Source organism: Cetorhinus maximus, chromosome 13, assembly GCF_964194155.1.
Source record: "Cetorhinus maximus chromosome 13, sCetMax3.hap1.1, whole genome shotgun sequence".
Taxonomy (NCBI): Eukaryota; Metazoa; Chordata; class Chondrichthyes; order Lamniformes; family Cetorhinidae; genus Cetorhinus; species Cetorhinus maximus.
In genome coordinates, this window is record NC_135891.1 from 82,535,103 (window position 1) to 82,555,699 (window position 20,597).

The 20,597-nt window shown below is 43.4% G+C and overlaps 1 protein-coding gene across 3 annotated transcripts in view; it reads left to right on the plus strand.

Annotated features, from left to right (window-relative positions):
• kdm4b (lysine (K)-specific demethylase 4B) overlaps window positions 1-20,597 on the plus strand; it is a 579,874-nt gene that overhangs the window by 266,662 nt on the left and 292,615 nt on the right. The gene's annotated exons all lie outside the window — the stretch shown is intronic.

Below are 20,597 nucleotides of genomic sequence, written 5' to 3' on the forward strand. Positions count from 1 at the left end.
TAAAGAAGCTCTTACTGTCCATTCTTATATTACTTGCTGGTTTACCCTCAAAGTTACCTTCTGTTGGTTTTTAAAACTTTCCCAATCCTCTGGCTTGCCTCTAATCTTTGCCAAGTGGAATGTTTTTTCTTTCAGTTTGATACTATCCTTAACTTCCTTGGTTAACCATAGAATCCTTCTTCCTCACTGGGATATATCTTTGTTGTGAGTCATGAACTATTTTCCTAAACATCTGCCATTGTTCATCAACCACCTTTTCTGCCAAACTCCTTTCCCAGTCCACTCCAGCCAACTCTGCCCTCATTCCATTGTAATTACCTTTATTTAAGTTTAGCACAGATATTTCTGAACTAAGTTTCTCACTCTGAAACTGAATGCTAAATTGTACCATGCTATAGTCACTGTTTCCTAGGGGATCTTTTACTCTGAGATCATTTATTAAACCTATCTCCTTACACATTACCAGATCCAAAATAGCCTGATCCCTGGTTGGATCCACAACATATTGTTCTAGGAAACTGTCCTGAATACACTCTATGAATTCTTGCTTGTGGCTACCTCTGCCAAATTGATTTTCCCAATCTATATGTAGATTAAAGTCACCCATGATTAATATATCGCCTTTTTTACATGCCCTCATTATTTCCTGATTTATTCTCTGTCCGACAGCATAGCTAGATGGATTCCACATCTTCCGACCCAAGATCATTTCTTGCTACGTACTTGTTCCATCTCGTACTAACAAAGCTACTCCACCACCCTTTCCTTTCTGCCTGTCCTTTCGAAAAGTCACATACCCCTAAATATTTAGTTCCCAGCTTTGATCTCCTTGTAACCATGTCTCTGTAATGGCTTAAGATCATACCCATTAATCTCTATTTGTGTAGTTAATTGGTTGATTTTATTCCAAAAACTACGTGCATTTAAGTAAAGAGCCATTAATTGTGCCTTTTTACCATTTTTTTTCCCCCTTTGCCCCTGTTTGCTGCTGCTTTTTTATGTTTGTACACTCTGTCCCTTCCTGTCACACTCTGGGTATCATTGCCTAAGTAGCTGCCCTGCAATGCTGTCATATCGCTTTGTAAGCCTACTTATCCCCTCTCCAGAACCCTCTCCCCCCACCCCATTTAGCTTGAAGCCTCTCTACAGCCCTAGTTATTCGATTCGCCAGGACACTGGTTCCAGCATGGTTCAAGTTGAAGCCCATCCCACTGGACCAGCTCCCCAGTACTGATACCAGTGCCCCATGAACTGAGACCCATTCCTCACGCACAATCTTTGAGTCATGCATTTTACTCCTTGACTTTATTTACCCTATGCCAGTTTGCCCATGGTTCAGGTAGTAATCCCAAGATTATTACCTTGGAAGTTCTGCTTTTTAATTTAGCTCCTAATCTTTCAAATTCTTTCAGCAGAACCTCCTTTCTAATCCTCTCAACGTCGTTGGTACCAATGTGGATGATGACAACTGGATTCCTTCTCTCCCACTTCACAAGCGCCTCCCTAGCCCTGAGGAGATGTTCTTAACCCTGGCACCATGCAGGCAACACAGCCTTCGGGACTCACGCTCACGTGCCCTCACCTCCCTTCCCTCCCTCCCTCCCTTGCGCATGCTCTCAGCTCCTCCCCTCCCTCCCTCGCACACGCCCTCACCTCATCCCCTCCCTCCCCTGTGCGTGCCCTCACCTCCTGCCCTCCCTCCCTCGCACACACCCTTTCCCCCTCCTCTCAGTCACCCTTCCCCATGCCAGAAATTAGGTAGTGATAAATTATTGCAGTCTACATTCTAAAATTCTTTTCACTCTTAAAAAATAAGCACTTCTGCAATTGGCAACAACTTTGCAATATATGCCCTTTGACAAAAACATTTGGGTACACTTTTCAGGTGACTGGATGCCTCAGGTTTAATTGACATGTCACATTGATGGCACCCAAGAAATTACAACAAGGAGAAAGTAAATCAGAAAATGCTGGAAATACTCAGCAACTTAGGCAATCTCTGGAGAGAGAAACAGGGTTAAAGTTTCAGGCCATAAACCTTAATGCGACTGGAAGAACTTACAGATGTTAGCGTTTTTAAGCATGTGTAGAGGCATGCAAAGAGGGGGAAGTCCTGTGATTGGGTGGAAGGCAGGAGTGATAAAATTGACAAATGAGATGTTGGTGCAAGACCAAAGAGGGATGGTAATGAGACAAGTAAAGAAACAAAGGATGGGTCTAGAGCAGGTGTGAATGGCGCAGCAGAATCATTGCTAGCACCTGTTGTCTGAAAAAATGGGAACAGTGTTTGTCATCTGAAGTAACTGAAATCAGTGTTAAGTCAGGAAGGCTGTGTAATACCTATTTGAAAGATGAGGTGCTGTTTTTTGAGCTTCTGTTCAGCTTCATTGGGCTTCATGAGGCCACTGGAGTTTGACAGAGTGGTGGAAATGAAGTAAATCTTCCTCCAGTCCCTTGAGTAAGTTTGTCAAATACTTTCATTAAATTTTCCAATTCCTAATGTAACATAAAGCATAAGACCCAAGCCAGCACTTTTTTTCCCCATTAGAAGCATGGAGCACTATAACGTATACCTTTATGTTTAGAGAGCTGAAAATTTAGATTTACTGATGACCTGAAATAGTCTGCCCATGGTAAGAAACCATTGTATTTTTTGATAGTATTTTGTGGTAATTAATTGTTTACCTTTTGATATACTTTTGGAATTGTTACAAATTTGGATATTTGAGCTTAATTGCTGTTATATAGCTATCTGGCAAATTACATGACTTGATAAGAGATCTGTTTCTCACCGAGCGTTTCCGCTTCATTGTTGGCAAGTATATTTGCGAGGGGTGTTATCTGTTTAAGAGGGTAATAAACCAGCTGAGCTGCAACTTTATATTTTGCTGTTTATAACATTATGACATAACTGCATATTAACCTGCAGGTCATGTATATCATTTTCCTTTGTTACCCCCTGTTATTATCTCCCCTCTTTGCCTGAGTGTGCTGACTCATGCTGGGTTCTACAGTCATCCTCATTCATGAGCCTAGTCTGTGAGTCTTGGTAGGCTGTACAAACGCATAGGCTGTCATTGGCAATATCGCTGATCTCGTCTGCACATGCCCACCCGCACACTTACACACCAGACAGACTCAGTTAGTTTTACATTCGGCCAGAATTTTTTTGGCAAAGTAAAGGTGAGTTAAAGGTGCTCATTGTTAGTCGTGCTTATATTAAAAAGAAATCAACCTGATGGTGACGTGGAAGAGAAATAATGTGAATAACCTCAAATTACTGGATGATTTAGCTTTGTAAAAACGGTTGTTTGCTGTCAACCACCCCATTTCATGACACAAAAAGCAAGACAAATCCAATCCGGCCAATTGCCGCCCCATCAGTCTACCCTCTGTCATCAGTAAAGTAATGGAAGGGGTCATCAACAGTGCTATCAAGCAGCGCTTGCTTAGCAATAACCTGCTCACTGACACCCACTTTGGGTTCTGCCAGGGCCACTCAGCTTCTGACCTCATTACAGCCTTGGTTCAAACATGGACAAAAGAGCTGAACTCCCGAAGTGAGGTGAGAGTGACTGCCCGTGACATCAAGGCAGTATTTGACCGTGTGCAGCATCAAGGAGCCCTAGCAAAACTGGAATCAATGGGAATCAGGGGGGGAAACTTTCCACTGGTTGGAGTCATACCTAGCACAAAAGAAGATGGTTGTTGTTGTTGGAGGTCAGTTAACTCAGCTCCAGGACATCACCGCAGGAGTTCCTCAGGGTAGTGTCCTTGGCACAACCATCTTCAGCTGCTTCATCAGCGACCTTCCATCATAAGGTCAGAAATGCGGATGTTCGCGACTCCTCAGATCCTGAAGCAGCCTATGTCCAAATGCAGCAAGACCTGGACAATATCCAGGCTTGGGCTGACAAGTGTCAGACAATGCCCATCTCCAACAAGACAAAATCCAACTATCACCCCTTGATGTTCAGTGGCATTACAATCACTGAATCCTCCACTATTAACATCCTGGGGTTACCATTGACCAGAAACTGAACTAGACTAGCCATATAAATACTGTGGCTACAAGAGCAGGTCAGAGGTTAGGAATCGTGCGACGAGTAACCCACCTCCTGACTCCCCAAAGCATGTCCACCATCTACAAGGCACCAGTCAGGAGTGTGATGGAATACTCCCCACTGCCTGGATGAGTGCAGCTCCCACAAAACTCAAGAAGCTTGACCACGTCCAGGACAGAGCAGCCTGCTTGATTGGCACCACATCCACAAACATTCACTCACTCCACAACCGACGCACAGTAGCAGCAGTGTGTACCATCTATAAGATGCACTGCAGGAATTCACCAAGGCTCCTTAGACAGCACCTTCCAGACCCACGATCACTACCATCTAGAAGGACAAGGGCAGCAGATAGATGGGAACACCACCACCTGGAAGTTCCCCTCCAAGTCACTCACCACCCTGACTTGGAAATATTTTGCCGTTCCTTCACTGTTGCTGGGTCAAAATCCTGAAACTCCCTTCCGAACAGCACTGTGGATGTACCTACGCCACATGGACTGCAGTGGTTCAAGAAGGCAGCTCACTACCACCTTCTCAAGGGCAACCATGGATGGGCAATAAATGCTGGCCCAGCCAGTGAAGCCCACATCCCATGAACGAATTAAAAAAATGATTTAGTTCATGGGGTGATTTATTGTCCTATAATGTGAATAAAGCATGGGGGCCCTGAAAACGAAGTTGAAATTAGTCTCAGCCCTGCAGATAGTAAATTGTTCCTTGAGTTTTTATTAAATTTTAGGTTTTTTTTCTTTGTTTTCCATTCACTTTTCACTCTTGTAACCCAATCTTTCTTTTCCTGTCCTTCCTTCCTTTCTGCCTGATTTGATTTTCATTCAACCTGCTTCATTCTTCTTCTTTCCCTCTATTTCTTTCTCTATTCTTAAATTTAATTGATTGAGGAAATAGACTTTTGGCCCCCTTGTGACCTTGCTGTGCCATTATCAGCTTGCACTTTCAGCAATTTACATGGCAAAATTAGTTGGAGCTGAAGGCTGAAAAAAATAATTCAACGCAAGGTGCCCTGCTCCAGCAAATTCTGGACCATTATCTTTGCCAATTAAGGCAGGTACAGAATAACAGCCAAAGAATGGATGTGGGTTTGCATTACCTGTGCCATTGTCTGAAAAAAAAACTGAAGACTGCAGATTTCCTGGGTTCCTGTAGTGCCATTAGTTCATGCTGAGTGACTAACTTTGAAGAACAATTGCAATGCAGCAGGAGAATGGTAGCCATTCTCTTTTCTTTAAAGATTATAACAATAACACTGATGTGGAACTTATTTGCATTTGTTCTAGATTTGCATTTACAAGAAAGAGGAGTGAAATATTGTTTGACCCTGTTTAATACAAGCTCAATATTTGACTGTAGCCTAATATTTATAGCAGTCACTGATGATTTAGGATCTCATTACTGCAGTTAAATTGTCTCCTTTGGGTGACAAGTAGCTACACTGCATCCATTGAGTATAAAAAAGTAGCAACTGAAAAAATGACCACTCAGCTTACCCAGTTTCTTTAAAGGTGTTGTCCATCTTGGTGCATTTAGTTTAAATCTTGTAGGATAATGTGTCTTCCAGATAATGTTTAAACTCCCAGAATTTCTTTGATGCTGTGGTTTAAACCTTACAGGTTCAAGTGATGGAAGCAAAAGGGATTTTGGCAGTGCATGCATTTCAATACCTACTGGGTTACTAGCTGCAAACTGAAATTGCAGTAATCTATCACATTTTGATTTGTTGATATAAAGGATAAAAATAAAGTTATGGACAGACAAGTCTAGTGAAACCCATATCGCATATTGGATTTACGGGACTGTACAGATTCACATCTTGAAACACTGCCTTCTATCAATCTAAAGGTATTAGTAATGGTCCTGGCTCCCTATAATGTTGCATGAAGATAGTTTTCATTCTTTCTCAACAGAAAAGAGGTCTGTACAAACCCAGTGACGTTGCAATATTGTTCCATGTGAATGATGGTAGAATACTATTAACTTAAATTTGATGCAGTCCTAAAATGGATAGGTTTGTATTTATAGATCTTTCTAAAACTATTTACTTTTAGTTGGAATAGAATCAATACCAGGCATTTAATTATTAAAACATGTATTCCTGTAATTCACTTATTGATTTACTCATTTGTTTTGTACAAAACAGCCTAAGTTAGTAAATTCAGAGCTCTCTGCTAAATGGCAGCTACCTTTAGCTTTACTTGGCAGTCATTGCTTTTCAGGGCATGTTATCAATCACCCAGAATTTCCTCATTCAACGTTAGTGACCATTGACAGTGACAGCAAGGCAAGATATATACTTAGAGAGGCAATAACAAAGCACACAGAACTTAGTAGTTGCTGATGCAGGATAATTCAGACTTTCTGAGTACAGCATAAGGATGAGTGTACGGATTTGAACTATTGGAAAACAACAACAACAACTTATATTTATGTAATGCCTTTAATGTAATGAAGCGTCCGAAGGCACTTCACAGGAACATTATAAAACAAAGTATGACACCCGGCACATAAGGAGATATGAGGTCAGATGAATAAAAGCTTGGTCAAAGGGGTAGGTTTTAAGAAGTGCCTTAAAGGAGTGGAGAGGTATAGAGAGCGAATTCCAGAACTTGGGGCTTAGGCAACTAAAGGCACGGCCATTAAGGGTAGAGTAATTATAACTGGGAGTGCACAAGAGGTCAGAACTAAAGGAGTGCAGATATCTGAGGGTTGTGGGCCTGGAGCTGATTACAGAGATAGGGAGGCAGAAGGCCGTGGTGGACTTTGGAAACAAGGATGAGAATTTTAAAATTAATGTTATTTTGTTTTGTCTTTGAGATGTAGGTGATGTTGGCAAGATCCTATTAATTGCCAATGTTTTTTTGCTCTGAGAAGGTGGTGGGCATTTAACTTGAATCACTGCTGTCCTTTTGGTGGTTGTGCTCCCATAATGATACATGAAGAATTTCATCATAAGTTCAGTGATGATGCAGAAAGGGCGATATATGCCCAAGTCAGGATGGTGTGTAATTTGGAGGAGATCCATCTCCATGGGATTACTGCTCTTGACTTTGTAGAAGTTTGAGGTCACAGTGTAGAAAGCAGGTGTCAAAACAACCTCGGTGAGTCGTTCTATATCTTGCAGATTGGAAAGACCAATGGTGAAGCAGTAAGATACAGAGTCGAGGCACAGAGTAAATGGTACAAGTTATGTCCTAGATGATTAGCTTTGAGTATTGCGGCAGTAAGTGGACAGTATTCTGTTGCATTCCTAACTCAAGCATTGTAGATAGCAGAGAAGCTTTGTGAACTGGCTCAAGAAAAGGGCAGGACTGGGGGACTGGGTACTAAATCTTCCTGGATACTGATAATGTTAGAAATGCAAGTCCCTTTAAGAGTAAACCAGGACAAGCTTCAGAGTGAATTGAGAGCAGGTGATGCTCATTGAAGCCTGTACTTAAGCACTGGGTTTTTCCCCAATAGGTGGATTTTGCTTCTGGATAGGGAGAGGACCCAGAGGGGAAAAGTGGAAATTGGTATTTATACTGAACTAGATAACGATAAAACAGTTGTGATTCACAGAATATCTTCTGCTACCTGATTTGGTAAATGGATATCCACCTATTAAACAGATACAAGATGTTCAAGAAAAATAGGAAAGGAAAGAAAGGAGGTGGGGCATTAATACTGATTAAGAAGAACATTGCAGTGCTGGAGAGAGAGGATGTCCTAAAGGGGTGAAGGACAAAAGTATATTTGTTTGGAGCTAAGAAACAATCGAGGTATCATTACACTACTGGGTGTATTCTACAGGCCACCAGCTAGTCGGCAAGATATAGAGGAACAAATTTGCAAGGAAATTACAGAGACGTGCAATTTAGATAACAATGATCATAGCCAACCTAGGCCTTATGATACAATGGAAAAGGACAAGGAGCAATCCAGAGTAAAAATAATTAATTGGGGGAGGGCCAACTTCAAGATGAGAACAGATCTGGCCCCTGTAAATTGGAATCCAAGATTTGAAGGCAAAACTGTAACAGAACAATGGGCTGCCTTTAATGAGCGGATAGTTTGGGTACAGTCGAGGTACATTGCCACAGGAAGAAAAGGTAGGACAAACAAACCCAGAGCCCCCTGGATAATGAAAGTGAAAGATAGTAAGATAAAGCAGAAAAAGGCTACATATGACAGAGATGTTTGGTGGATAATACAATTCAGAACCAGGCTGATGATAGAAAGTTCATGGAGGAAGTGAAAAAAAGAAATGAAGAGCAAAGAGAAAGTATGAAAAGAGATTGGTAGCTAACAAAAGGGAATCCAAAAGTCTTCTTTAGGCATATAAATAGTAAAATGATGGTTAAAGGAACAGTGGAGCCAATTAGAGACAATAAAAGACATTTACGCATGCAGGCAGCGGGCATGGCAGAGGTACTAAATGAGTTCCTAGCGACTTCTTCCATTGTAAAGAGATATGTAGCCGATGTCATAATGTAAGAGGAAATAGTTGAGACATTGGATGGGCTAAAAATTGTTAGAGGAGGTATGACAACGGCTTGTGGTATTTAAAGCGATAAGTCACGAGGACCGGATGAAATGTATCCAAAGATACTGAGGGGAGCAAGGGTAGAAATTGTGAATACACTGGCCATAATCTCCTAATCGTCCTTCAATACAAAGGTGATGCCAGAGGACTGGAGAATTGCAAATGGTACACCCTTGTTGAAAAAATGGTGTATGGATAAACCCGGCAACTACAGGTCAGTCAGTTTAACCTCAGTGGTGGAAAAGTTCTTAGAAATAATAACTCAGGACAAAATTAACAGTCACTTGGACAAATGTGGAATAATTAAGAAAAGCCAGCATGGATTTGTTAAGCGTAAATTGTATTTAACTAACTTGTTTGAGTTTTTTAATGAATTAATAGAGATGGTTGATGAGGGTAATAAGATAGATGCGGTGTATGTAGACTTTCAAAAGATATAGCAGGCTTCTCAGCAAAGTTAGAACGCATGGCATACAGGCCAATAGGAGCATGTATATTGAAATTGGCTGAGTGACAGGAAACAGAGAAGGTGTGGTGAATGGTTGTTGTTTGGACTGGAGGAAGATATATGATGCTGTTCCCTAGTGGTGGGTATTAGGACTTTAGCTTCTCTTGATTATATATGAACAAGCTGCAAGGCACAACTTCAATATTTGCAGATGACACAAAACTTGGAAGTATTGTGAACTATGAGAAGGAAGTGATGAACTTTAATAGGACATGGACAGGCTGGTGGAACGGGCGTTTAAATGGCAGATGAAATATAATGCAAGAAGTGTGAAATGATTCATCTTGGTACAAAGAACAAGGTGAGGAAATATGAAATAAACGGTATAATTCGAAAGTGGGTGTAGGAGCAGAGGAACCTGGGCGTATATGTGCATAAATAATTGAAGGTGGCAAGGCAGGTTGAGAAAGTGGCTAATAAAGTATACAGGATCCTGGGCTATATAAATAGTACAAAAGCAACAAAGTTATGATAAGCCTTTATAAAACACTGGTTCGTATTCAACTGGAATATTGTGTCCAGTTCTGGGCACCACATTTCAGGAAGGATGTGAAGGTATTAGAGAGGGTGCAGAAAAGACTTTCAAGGATGGTTCCAGGTATCAGGAGCTTCAGTTGTCTGGATAGATTGGAGAAGCTGTGGTTGTTCTCCTTGGAGAAGAGAAGATTGAGGAGATTCGATAGAGATGCTCAAAATTGTGAGGGGTTTTAAAAGTCGTTGGGGAGAAACTATTCCCATTGGCGGAAGGATCAAGAACATGACATTGATTCAAGGTGATCGGCAAAAGAAGCAACGGCGACATGGAGTAAAGCTCTTTTACACGGTGAGTGGCTAGGATCTGGAATGCACTGCCTGAGTGTGGTGGGGGCAGATTTAGTTGAAACCTTCAAAGGAGAATTGGATGACTATCTGGAGAGTCAGGGCTATGGGGATAAGGTGGGGTATTGGGACTAGGTGAGTTGCTCTTGTAGAGAACCTGCATGGACGTGGCACCTTGAACAGCCTCCTTCTGTGCTGTAACTATTCCATGATTCTGTGAGGGGCCAGGAGGTGCACTGCTCGTCACAGAGTACCCAACTTCAGCCCTGTTCTTGTAGCCAATGTGTAGCTGGGTCCAGGTCAGTTTCTGGTCAATGGTCACCCCCAACATGTTGTTACAATGGTGCCATGGAAGCTCAAGGGAAGATGTCTGGAAATATGTTGTTTGAAATGGTCATGACCTGGCATTTATTTGGTATTAATGTTAGTTGCCATATGCTGACCTAAGGCTTAATGTCAATAAGACCCTTCTGTGAGTTTGCATGGCAGCTTCAATATCAGACCAGTTGTGAATGGAGCTGCATACTAGAATTGTTGGTCATAGAGATCTACAGCACAGAATACCAAATAAATGCCAGGTCATGACCATGTCAAACAACATATTTCCAGACATCTTCCCATGAGCTTCCATGGCACCATCATTGTAATAACATGTTAGGGGTGACCACTGACCAGAAACTAACCTGGACCCAGCTACACATTGGCTACAAGAACAGGGCTGAAGTTGGATACTCTGTGATGACCGTCCTGGCCTCTCACAGAATCATGGAATGGCTACAGCACAGAAGGAGGCTGTTCAAGGTGCCATGTCCATGCAGGTTCTCTACAAGAGCAACTCACCTAGTCCCACTACCCCACCTTATGCCCATAGCCCTGACTGTCCAGTTAGTCATCATTGCGCTATTTTCCAGCACTAGGCCCATTGCTTTCTATGCCATGGCATCGTAAGTGCACATCCAAATGCTGCTCAAATGTTATGAGGGTTTCTGCCTCTACCACCTGAAAAGGCAGTGAGTTCCAGATTCCCACCACCCTCTGGGTGAACAAATTCTTCCTCACATCATGTAGTGTTCTATGGTTCTATAGGTGCAGGTCAATGGGACTAGCGGAATAATATTTCGGCACAAACTAGAACGGCCGAATGGCCTGTTTTCTGTCCTGTAGTGTTCTATGGTTCTATGATTCTATCCCCTCTAAACCACCTGCCTCTTACCTTAAATCTATGCCCCCTGGTTATTGATCCCTCCACCAAGGGGAAAAGTTCCTTCTTATCTACCCTATCTATGCCCCATATAATTTTATACACCTCAATCATGTATTCCCCCACCCCCCCCTCAATCTCCTCTTCTCCAGGGAAAATAACCCCAGTCTACCCAATCTCTCCTCATAAAAATAAAACTATCCAGCCCAGGCAACATCCTGGTAAATCTCCTCTGCGCGCTCTCTAGTGCAATCACATCCTTCCTATAATGTGGAATCCAGAACTGCACACAATACTCTAGCTGTGGCCTAACCAGCGTTTTATACAGTTCCAGCATAACCTCCCCACTGTTATATTCTATGCCTCGGCTAATAAAGGCAAGTATCCCATATGCCTTCTTAAGCACCTTATCTACCTTAAGGGACCAGTGGACGTGCACACCAAGGTCTCTCTGATCCTTGGTCCTACCATTCATCGTGTATTCTCATGCCTTGTTTGTCCTGCCCAAGTGCATCACCTCACACTTACCTGGATTAAATTCCATTTGCCACTGATCAGCCCATCTGACCAGCCCGCCTATATCCTCCTGTAATCTAAGGCTATCCTCCTCACAATTTACCACAACACCAATTTTCGTGTCATCCGCGAACTTACTGATCAACCTTCCTACATTCAAGTCTAAATCATTTATATATACCACAAACAGCAAGGGACCCAACACCAATCCCTGTGGAACCCCACTGGACACAGGCATCCAGTCACAAAAACATCCCACGACCATCACCTTCTGCTTCCTGCCACTCAGCCAATTCTGGATCGAATTTGCCAAATTGCCTTGGATCCCATGGGCTCTCACCTTGGTGATCAGTCTCCCATGCGGGACCTTATCAAAAGCCTTGCTGAAGTCCAAGTAGACTATGTTAAATGCATTGCCCCCATCTACACACCTGGTCAGCTCTTTGAAAAATTCAATGAAATTGGTCAGATATGACCTCTTAACAAAACCATGCTAACCGTCCTTGATTATTCCCTGCCTCTCCAAGTGTAGATTAATTCTGTCCCTCAGAATTGCTTCCAATAGTTACCCCACCACTGAGGTTAGACTGACTGGCCTGAAGTTCCCTGGTTTATTCCTTCCTCCCTTCTTGAATAACGGTACCACATTGGCTGTCCTCCAGTCCTCTGGTACCTCTCCTGTGGCCAGGGAGGTATTGAAAATTATTGCCAGCGCCCCTGCTATCTTCTCCCTTGCCTCACTCAACAGCCTGGGATATATTTCATCCAGGACTTAGAGATTTATCTACTTTTAAGCTTGCCAGGCCACTTAGAACCTGCTCCCTTTCTATGCTAATTTCTTTAATTATATCACAGTCTTTCTGCTTGATTTCGATACCCACGTCGTCCCTCTCCAGTGTTCTTGTGAACACCGATACAAAGTATTCATTTAGAACCCTACGTACGTCTTCTGGCTCCACACACAAATTACCACTATGGTCCTTAATGGGCCCTACTCTTTTCCTAGTTATCCTCTTACTCTTAATGTACTTGTAAAATAACTTTGGATTTTCCTTTACTTTAGCTGCCAATGTTTTTTTATGCCCACTTTTTGCTCTCCAAATTACCTTTTTAAATTTCTCCCCTACACGTTCTGTATTCCTCTAGGGCTTCCGTTGTTTTCAGCCATCGGTATCTGCCATACGCCTCCCTTTTTCTCATTATCCAATCCTGTATATCCCTCGACATCCAGGGTTCCCTGGATTTATTGGTCGCATTCTTTGTCTTTACTGGAATATGTTGGCCCTGTACTCTCCCTATTTTGTTCTTGAATGAGTCCTACTGCTCTGATGCAGATTTACCTAGAAGTAGCTGCTCTCAGTCCACTCTGGTCAAATCATATCTGATTTGATTAAAATCGGCCTTCCCCCAATTTAGAATTCTGATTTCTGGCCCATCCTTGTCCGTTTCCATAACAACCTTGAATCTAACAGAGTTATGATCACTATCTGCAAAATGCTCCCCCACTGATATCTCTACAACTTGCCTGGCTTCATTCCCTAAAATTAAGTCCAGGACTGCCCCCTCTCTTGTAGGGCCTTCTACGTACTGGCTTAAACAGCTCTCCTGGATGCATTTTAAGAATTCTGCTCTTTCTAAATCTATCACACTATGACTAACCCAGTTAATGTTGGGGAAGTTGAAATCCCCCACTATTACTACCCTATTATTTTTACACTTCCCTGAAATTTGCCTACATATCTGCTCTTCTATTTCTCTCTGACTGTTTGGGTGCCTATAGTACATTCCCAGCAATGGGATTGCTCCTTTTTGTTTTTCAGTTCTACCCATATGGCTTCATTTGAGGAGCCTTCTAAGATGTCATCCCTCCTTACTGCTGTAACTGATTTCTTGATCAATATTGCGATGCCCCCTCCTCTTTTTCCTCTTTCCCTGTCTCGCCTGAAGACCCTATATCCTGGAATATTGAGCTGCCAATCCTGCTCCTCTCTCAACCATGTCTCAGTGACAGCAATGACAACATACTTCCATGTGTTAATCTGAGCCCTCAACTAATCTGCCTCATTTGTCAGACCCCTTGCATTAAAAGAAATACCATCCAACCGTGCCAAACTCCCTTGTGCCTTAACTGGCCTATAATTTCTATGCCTTCCAGACTCACTTGCTCTCTCTTCTAATTTTGGCTGTGCATCTCCCCCTGCTGAGCCTCCTCTCAGGATCCCATCCCCCTGCCAAGTTAGTTTAAACCCTCCCCAACAGCGCTAGCAAACCTCCCCGCAAGGATGTTGGCCTTATTCTGGTTCAGGTGCAATCTGTCCGCCTTGTACAGGTCCCACTGCCCCCAGAAACGGTCGCAATGCCCCAGAAAACTAAAGCCCTCCCTCCTGCACCATCTCTCCAGTCACGCATTCATCTGGACTAACCTCCTATTTCTATACTCACTAGCACGTGGCACTGGAAGTAATCCAGAGATTACTGCCTTTGAGGTCCTGTTTTTTAATTTGCTTCCGAGCTCCCTAAATTCTGCTTGCAGGACTTCATCCTTCTTTCTACGTATGTCGTTGGTACCAATTTGATCTCTGTCTGTTTGCCCTCCCCCTTTAAAATGCCCTGCAGCCAGTCAGTGACATCCTTGACCCTGGCACCAGGGAGGCAACATACCATCCTGGATCCGCAGAAACACTTGTCTGTGCCATGAGCGTGGCTGCACTCCTCAGAGGAACCGTCACTCTCACTGTTTTCCAACACAGAGAAGCGGTTCTCGAGCGAGTTGCACCCTGGGGATTTCCTGACAACCTGCCTGACACCTTTCTTCTGACTGGTCACCCATTCCCTCTCTGTCTGCACTTCTATAAGCTGTGGGGTGACCACATCTAAAAACGTGCTATCCACAAATCTGAGCCTCGTGGATGCACCTCAGTGCCTCCAGCTGCCACTCAAGCTCTGAAACCTGGAGCTCAAGGAGCTGCATCTGGTGGCACTTCCTGCACACGTGGTCGGTCAGAGCGCAAGGAGCGTCTACCACTTCCCACATGTTGCAGGCGGTACATAACATGGGACTGAGCTGCCCTGCCGTGCCTCTAATTGAAAAAAAAACCCTTAAACATTTTTTTTTACTGTATTTAACTTAAATGATTTATGTGCTTTAAATAAAAACTAGAACTCTTACCCCTCCTTAGCTTAATCTATTTTAAACTGTAGAAAAACACTTACCCACTACTCGCCTATCAGCTTTCACCTTTGTGTTGACATAACTTTTTGAAGCTTAACTGCACTTGCGCTGGTTCTGATCTCTCCATCGCTCTCTCGTGCTGTCTTGTGATGTCACTCTTGTTATTTTCAACAAGAACTGACTGCAGGACATTTCTCTCAGACTGCTTCACTGCGATGCTGACTGCAGGACACTCTTCCCAGACTGAAGTGAGTTGCTCTTCTCCTTGACTCATGACAGAGAGAAGGTCATTGACGATGGGGCTACAAATGGTTCACCCAGTTGAAGACAATTTACTGAGGAGCTCTTGCAGTGAAGTTCCAGGACTTTGACAATTAGCACCTTAGAGCCATAACCTTCATTATTTGTGCCAGGAGTGACTCCAGGCACTAGAGGATTTTCCCTTTGACCTCCCCATTAACTTAATTTGCTAGTGACTCTTTTTTGCCATACAGCTGAATACTGCCTTGATGTCAGCAACATCAACTTGTATTTCTATAGCAACTTTAGCGCAATAAAACCTCCAAAGATGTGTGTCAGATGCATTATAAAACAAAATATGATATTGAGTCACTTGAGGTATTAGTGCAGATGACCCAAAGCTTGGACAAAGAAGGAGGTTTTAAGGGACATCTTAAAGGAGGAAAGAGATGTGGAGAGGTTTAGGGAAGGAACTTCGGAACTTAGAGCCTTGACACCTAATGGCATGTCCAAAATGGTGGGGCAATTAAAATGTGGGATGCCAAGAGCCCAGAATTACAGGAACTTTGCGACCTGAGGCTTATAGAACTGGAAGAGATTACAGAGATAGTGAAAGGCCAGATCTTGAAAAGATTTGAAAATAACAATGCGAATGTTAAAGGTCAAGGTGTTGCTTTTCCGGAAGCCAATGCCGATCAGTGAACAGAATTTGGTGGGAACTAAGAGACAGGTGCAAAGTTTTGGATAGCATTAAGTTTACGGAGAGTAGAATGTGGGAGACGGCCAGGAACACATTGCAATAGTCAAGTCTGGGGGTAACAAATGCTTCAATGAGGATTTCAGCAGCAGATGAAGTGAAGCAGGGGAAAATCCCGATTATGTTATGGATGTGGAAATAGGTGGTCTTAGTCACGGTATGGATATGTGATTGGACGCTTATATCGAGCTCAGATATGACCCTGTGGTTGCAACCCGTCTGGTTCAGCCTTAGTTGTCAAGGTAAGGATTGAGTTGGTGGTTAGGGAACAGAGTTTGTGGTGTCTCATCCAGTACTGGATGCTGGGCAAGCATGAGGGATTCAAACATGGAGTTCCAGGAAAGATGGGCACAAATTTGGGAAGCGATAACATATTCAATTACTTTGGAGAGGAAACAGCGGTTGGAGATGGGACAGTGGTTTGCAAGGGCAGAGAGGGGTCAAGGGATGGTTGTTTTGAGGAGAGTGTTGATGGCAATTTGAAGGACAATGGGATGGAATGTAAAGAGAGAACCTTTTAACAATGTCAGCTATCTCATTGAAGCATACAAAATTCTTACAGGGCTTGACAGGGTAGATGCAGGAAGGATGTTTTCCCTGGCTTGGGTCCTATAACCAGGGGACACGGTCTCGGAATAAGAGATGGGCCATTTAGGACTGAGGGGATGAATTTCTTCACTTAAAGGGTGCTGAAAATTTGCAATCTCTACCCCAGGGAGCTGTGGGTGCTCAGTCATTGAGTATGCTCAGGACAGATATAGATATTAAGGATATCAAGGGATACAAGTATAATGCAGGAAATTTTCCAACATAGGAGCTAGGAAGGGAAGTTGTATGGTTGGTATTTTATTGTGGATAGGGTCAAATGATGAGGAGGTGGGTCTCATGGACAAGGTGAGCTTGGAGAGGGCTTTAGAGGAGATTGGAGAGAAACTAGAGAGAGATACTCGTCTTCCTCAGACTTGGTGGTGGTGTCTGGTGACTGGAGAATTGCAAATGTTACACCCTTGTTCAAAAAAGGAGATAAGAATAAGCTCAGCAACTACAGGTCAGTCAGTTTAACTTTAGTGGTAGGGAAGCTTTTAGAAACAATAATTTGAGACAATTAATAGTTACTTGGGCAAATGTCAGCTAATTAAGGAAAGCCAGCGTTGATTTGTTAAAGGAAAATCAAGTTTAACTAACTTGCTGGAGTTTTTTGATGAGGTAACATAAAGGATTGATTAGGGTAATGGTGTTGGTATGGTGTACATGGGCTTCCATAAGATAGTTGGTAAAGTGATGCACAATAGACTTCAGCAAAATTATAGCTCATGGAATAGAAGGGACATTAGCAACATGGCTATGAAATTGGCTGAGTGACAGGAAACAGTAGTGCTTAATGAATGCTTTTCGGACTAGAGGAAGGTTTGTAGTGGAGTTTCCAGGGGTTGCTGTTAGGACTCTTGCGCTTCCTGATATATGTTAATAACCTTGACCTTGGTGTGCAGGGCACAATTTCAAAAATTGTGGATGATGGAAACTTGGAAGCATTGTAAACTGTGAGGTGGATGGGGAAGAACTTCAAAGGGACATAGACAGGGTTGGTGGAATGAATGGACAAGTGGCAGATGAACAAAAACAGAATTACCTGGAAAAACTCAGCAGTCTGGCGGCATCGGCAGAGAAGAAAAGAGTTGATGTTTCGAGTCCTCATGACCCTTTAGCAGAACTGAGTAAAGTTAGGAGAGGGGTGAAATATAAGCTGGTTTAAGGTGGGGGGTGGGGTGGGGTGGGGGGAGAGAAGTTGGGGGTAGGGGGTGGTAGTAGGGTGAGGGGGGGTCCACCCTCACGCCTTCTCCTCCCTCCCAGAAACATGATAGGGTCCCCCTTGACCTCACTTATCACCCCACCAGCCTCCGCATTCAAAGGATCATCCTCCGCCATTTCCGCCAACTCCAGCATGATGCCACCACCAAACACATCTTCCCTTCACCCCACCTGGCGGCATTCCGTAGGGGTCGTTCCCTCCGGGACACCCTGGTCCACTCCTCCATCACCCCCTACTCCTCAACCCCCACCTATGGCACCTCCCCATGCCCACGCAGAAGATGCAACACCTGCCCCTTCACTTCCTCTCTCCTCACCGTCCAAGGGCCCAAACACTCCTTTCAAGTGAAGCAGCATTTCACTTGCATTTCCCCTAACTTAGTCTACTGCATTCGTTGCTCCCAATGCGGTCTCCTCTACATTGGAGAGACCAAACGTAAACTGGGCGACCGCTTTGCAGAACACCTGCGGTCTGTCCGCAAGAAAGACCCAAACCTCCCTGTCACTTGCCATTTTAACACTCCACCCTGCTCTCTTGCCCACATGTCTGTCCTTGGCTTGCTGCATTGTTCCAGTGAAGCCCAACGCAAACTAGAGGAACAGCACCTCATCTTCCGACTAGGCACTTTACAGCCTTCTGGACTGAATATTGAATTCAACAACTTTAGATCTTGAACTCCCTCCCCCATCCCCACCCCCTTTCCATTTCTTCCCCCTCCTTTTTGTTTTTTCCAATAATTGATATAGATTTTTCTTTTCCCACCTATTTCCATTATTTTTAAATCTATACCTGTAATGCCCTGTTAGTCTTTCCACCCCACTCCCACTAGAGCTGTACCTTGAGTGTCCTGCCATCCATTCTTAATTAGCACATTCTCTTAGATAATATCACCACCTTTAACACGTCTTTGTTCCTTTGTCTGTGACATCTTTTGATTATCTGCTCCTATCACTGCTTGCTTGTCCCTACAGCCACCCCCCCACCCCCAACTTCTCTCCCCCCACCCCACCCCCCCACCTTAAACCAGCTTATATTTCACCCCTCTCCTAATTTTACTCAGTTCTGCTGAAGGGTCATGAGGACTCGAAACGTCAACTCTTTTCTTCTCCGCCGATGCTGCCAGACTGCTGAGTTTTTCCAGGTAATTCTGTTTTTGTTTTGGATTTCCAGCATCCGCAGTAGTTTTTTGTTTTTATAAGTGGCAGATGAAACTCAACACAGAGAAATATGAAATGATTCATTTTGGTAGGAAGAATGCAAAGAGCAATGTAAAATAAAGGGCGCAAATCCAAAGAGGGTGCACCTGGGTGTATATATGCATAAGTCATTGAAGGTGACAGGACAGGTTGAGGGAGCAGTTAATTCAGCTTAATTAATAAGGCATAGAGTTCAAAAGCAAAGAAGTTATGTTAATCTTGTATAGAAAACAGGCTTGGCCTCAACTGGAGTATTGCGTCCAGTTCCGGGCACCACATTTTAGGAAAGATGTGAAGCCATTAGAGAGACTACAGAAAAGATTCATGAGAATAGGTTCAGGGATAAGGAACTTCAGTTACATAGATAGACTGGAGAAATGGGACTGTTTTCCTCGAAAAAGAGGAGGTTGAGAGGAGATTTGATAGAGGTATTCAAAATCATGAGGGGTCAGGACAGAAGACAAGGAGAAACTGTTCTCATTGATGGAAGGATCGAGAACCAGAGGGTGCAGATTTTAGATAATTCGTAAAAGAAGCGATGGAGACATGAGAAGCTTTTTCACGCAGTGAGTGGGTTGGGATCTTGAATGTATTGCCTGTGTATGTGGTTAGATGCAGGTTGAATTGAGGCATTCAAGAGGGAATTGGATTATTATCCAAAAAGGAAGAATGTGCAAGGTTACTGGGAGAAGGAGGGGGTGTGCTACTAGCTGAATTGCTCCCTTAGAGAGCCAGCACACACACAATGGGCCAAATGGTCAGCACCTGTGCTGTAACAGTTCTGCGGTTGTGTGATACCCAAGTTGAAGATTAGGGCAGTGGGGAACCTGAGAGGAAGTTCAGTCCTGTGGGTCAGGAGAAGGGAAGGAAGTAGCAGAGAGAGCTGACTGGATGGTCTCAATCTTGATGATAGAAAAATCCATGAGCTGTTCACTCTTGATGATGAAAGTGAAGTTGGTGGAAACAGGGTAGAGGATCTTAAGACAATGGCTTCAGTAAAGAAGCCAGGGCTACCTTTACATTCCAGAGTAACCCTAGAATAGTGAGTGACTTTTACAGAATTCCATAGTCCTTTATGTGATCAAGCCAAATCTGGCCTGAATGGCCTTATAAATTGTCTGCCATATCCTTTTGAACCTGTGAAACTTTGACTTGAAGGAAAAGTGATAAGGGCCATACTGAGGCAAAGGCCATGGTGATAGTAATGGTTTTAATGCGGTAAGGGCATTGAAGGTGGAGGTAAGGAAGAGGTCGAGCAGATCAATAGCTGCAGAAATGTTGTGGTGAACGGAAGATCAATTTGTATTTAGAGAGCTTAGATATAATTGGTGAATTGGGGAAAGTGCTTTTCTTTCCAATGATGGATACAGAACGAAGTAGAGTTTGGAGGGGGAAGCAGGATGTGAGTGGAGAGCGATCTAAGTGAGTGATCAGAGATGGCCTTAGCCTTATCTGTGATTGATACTGTAGGTGTAGCGAGGCCACGTGAGATGGCAAGATCAAGTCGATGGCTGTGAATATGGGTTAGGTATTTTACATAGAGTGTGAGATTGAAGGAGGATGTGAGGGCAGTGAACTCGGAGAAAGAACACGATGAATTGAGATGGAGGTTGAAATCACCTAGGATGAGAAGTTGCTCAGTGCAGAGGCTGAGGGAGGAAAGCAGTGAAGATATCTCGGTGAGAAAATTGGCATGGTACTTGGATGGGCAATTGAGAACCAGGATTTTAAATGAGAGGTGTTACGGACCGTGATGGGAGGAGTGCACAGTTAA